A 3,752-nucleotide genomic window follows, 5' to 3' on the forward strand; every position below is an offset into this window, starting at 1 on the left:
ACACAAAACCACTGAATGGTAAGTTCATACAGCTTCTCTTTTCATATATGTGTTGTCAGGCCTCCTGTCAGGAGCTGTTATTATTTAGATGCTGTATGTCTGATGGGGAAAGTAAAGTATTTTTTCCTCAAAAAAATAGGTGCGTAGCTGTGTTTTGTTTCAATCTGCAGAGGCTAGCCTTCCAAACTGCACTGTCCCAGCTGTGTCTTGAGGTGGTTAAAAATCTTTGGGAGGAGATTTGGAAAAGTATAAGGTGCTCTGAAGAGATACCACCACCGTGGTTATTTACATTGGCAGTTGCAGTGGATATGACCTCTCACCCATTCTGGTAGGTACTGTGTGTGCTCCAGAGAGGCTGACATAGAGCACTCTCAAATTCAGCCAAGGGAGAAGGAAACAGTGTCCTAACCATGGTTCCCAAGCACAAAGTGAGGCACAGAGAGATTCACTGATGTGTGCAGGGAGGAGCACGGCAGAGACATCTGAAAGCAGGTTCAGACATCTGGCAAGGGGCAGCTCCAACCAGCTGTTGCCATGAGCATGGGAAGCTCCTGGTAGCATCTCTTCCCTGTGTCTCTCCAAGAATATGATGCCATTATCATAACAATGAGCAAGCCTAACTTTTCATGTTTAAAAGGAACACATAAATCTCCAGACCCCCCACAAATACACTCAAGCTCTATTTATGTTATGTATTTATGGTATTTTATGTTACCTATCAGCCAGTTTTAGTTTACCAGTAGATGTCAGCACTACTCACAACCCTTTGCACCTACAGCCCCTTCTCAGTTCTGTTTTCAAAGAAGGCCAGAAGCAAATCTCCCATTTGTTTTAGTCAGAGAAACTGAGACATAGAAGAATTTCTTTCTCGGTATCAGAGAAAAGACAAAAGCAGAAATCAGGGTTTCCAACACACTTTATGATACTAGACCCTCACACTTGAGTATTTGTTTCAGGCTTTATCACTCTGGTAGATCCTTCTCCCTACAACCTGTAAACAGGGTTTGTAGAGATTTTGCTCATTTTTTTCAGTCTTGTGGAAAGTCCTTAGTAAGTGTTATTATTAGCCTAGAGCTGCTGATAACTGACCAGCCTTTAGCACAGGAGGTTGTTGGCTGGAGACTGCCCTGCCCCTGACTCTTACAAAGACAGCCTAGCAGGAGTCACTTAAAAAGAAAAAGCAACATCAGGGAAACAACTATCAGTATTCACAGAGTTTATCAGTAACTAGTGAAAAGGGAGGGGAGAAGCCAGCAGCATCTGATGCTCCAGCTGGTTACAAACCCAGATGAAGTGTCGTGCCATCCCTCCACTGGTCACAGAAGCCCTAATTCAGGGTCTCCAAACCCAAAAGCAAGGAGCCTGGTAGTGTGAGAGCAGTAGAAGTAGGAGGAATTTCAGTTGAGTGCCAGGTCCAGCTCCCATGCTGGGCTCAGTGGCCAGGGGATATGTCAACATGAATATGTTTTGGAGAGAGGTGGCAGAATTCAATGTTTGAGGAACTGAGTAATAAGCCCTGCTCGTGACCGAGTTTCGGAGGTGGAGAATGCCAGGCGTAGCTCACTGCCAGTCAGCCATGCTGCACACATGCCAGGCACCTACACGGGTGGCAGAAGGGGGCCAGCCCCCTGGGGTGCGGTGAGCTAAGGCCCAGCCCTCACTGAGGAGTGCTGAAGGAGGAATGCAAACTCTCAGTTGACAAAACAATGGCTGTTTGGTGATGGGTCTCCAGCCTGAAGTCAGCCAGGCTTTGCTGGGGCATGCCACAGCAAGTTACCAAGAGAGCCCATGTGCCTGGCAGTGACAGGGTTCTACAGCACAGGATGTCCCAGACTCTGGGTGGTCCTATTTCCTGGGCACTGTCATCCACAGAAGATACCAATCATTTGTCTGCTGGTACACTCACCCCTAGGTGCCAGAAGGCACAGCAGCCTAAGAAAGAGCCCCTCAGAGCAACACACAAAGCAGGAGCTTGAAACTGGCTTTGCTTGTGCTGCCTGAGAAGGGACTGAGAAGCCATCCCAAGCGGCCGTTTCTAGTGGCTGTGACTACCTTCAGGGTTCTCTTCTGCAAAAAGCATCAGAAATAACAGCAAAGGGGGAGGTCAGACAGAAAAACTCCATATATGTGCATACACACATGGACGCACACCCCAACATATTGCTGTAATGTGTCAAACCACCCAGGTTGTTCAGACATGTCTGGAGTTCACATAGGGAGCAGGTTTTGAAAGCATGTACAAAGATCTCTGGGACAGACAAAAGGCCAGAGCTTCTTCTCAGTTCCCTGTATAATAGACAACTGTTACAGCAACAAGAGATGGTAAGCTTTCTGAATCCTTTCAGGAATACAGCCTCTTCTGCCTCAAAGACTTTTATCCTCTTCAGGCCCAGAAGAGGCCATGCCACCAGCATGCATTCTCTACCATGTAGGTACAACAACAGTGGAAGTCCCATAGCACCAGAGTCTGGTCCCTGAGCTGCTTACTTGGTCACATCGATCAGTAAAGACTGTGAGTTTGCCTTCAAAAGAGGCAAGTCATAGTGGAAGGAGACTTGTGACATCCAACCCATGTCTAGATTTTATAAGAACATCAACGGTGGAGGGAAAGTGCACAGTGTGGCACTGAAACAGTCACCTTGGTCACCTCCTCTGTGTGCTGAACACACTGTGTTAAAGGCCTTTGCAGCTCTGATTTCACCAACCTTGTTAGGTTTGGCAGGATTTGTGAGAGAGGGCAGGGAGACCTCTCAGGAAGGAAACCCTCAGGGACTATGTTCATGCTTGCCTGTTCCTTCTTGCACTGGGGAGGAGAAGGAAAGCCTTCGATGTGAATCGCCCAGCCAGGGCCCTGGTGCTTCAATGGAAGGCAGTAGTCTGTGGGCCATGTTTCAGCTACAGAGGTCTTCTGCTCTGAGATATGTAACAGCTTGGTAACCTGCTGAGGAGGTGCTTAGAGTAGAGCAGGAGAGAAGGCTGAAATGGATGGAGATCAGTGGAGAAGTGGGAAATGGAGGCACTGGAGCAGGGAAACAAAATGCAGCAAAGCTCATGGGTGATCTTATTTTTAAACAGAACAGATTGCACTCGCTTTGGTTCTCTTACCAAATAGTCATGATCAGGGAGAGATGTGTCCAAATGGACTATTTAGCATTTGGGCACCAGGGCCTGTGTCTGGCTGCTGTGGTCGGGTCTTGCCATGACACAGAACAAGGAACACCAGGTACAGAGTTCTCATGTCTCCTACGTTCTTAGCCTGGTGCCCATGGATTGTTTCTGGATGTGCCTTTGTATACACTTTAGGAGATGAGAGTGCTCAGTTTCTTATCCTGTTCTTCCTCTCTGAGCCATTAAGATTTACTCATTGTCCTTTCTCTCCCAGTCTGAGTGCCTGGAGGAGCTACCCCTAGATGTGCTGCTGTCCTGGTGAGCAGCTAAACTCAGTGTCATTAACACCTGCCACTCCTGGTGTTTCACACCTAGCCTCTCATATACTCTCCATTCAGACCTATCTTGGCTTTTCTCTCGTGATTCTCTACTCCCCCTGCCTCTCCTGGCTGCTGCCAATTGTCTCCAATACTAGGACACTAGCCGTTCAGTGGCTCCTGGGTATCTCTCCCCCTCTGCCCCTTTTGCATGTACTAGTCATCTCCACTTACAAGCAGTTTCCAAACTAGGAGAGAAAAATTAGGTCTGAAAAGGAGCAGAGCAACACTGTAAAAAAAATTGAGATGCCCTGGCCAAAACAAACA

This window comes from Pseudopipra pipra, chromosome 8 (genome assembly GCF_036250125.1).
Source record: "Pseudopipra pipra isolate bDixPip1 chromosome 8, bDixPip1.hap1, whole genome shotgun sequence".
NCBI classification, from domain to species: Eukaryota; Metazoa; Chordata; class Aves; order Passeriformes; family Pipridae; genus Pseudopipra; species Pseudopipra pipra.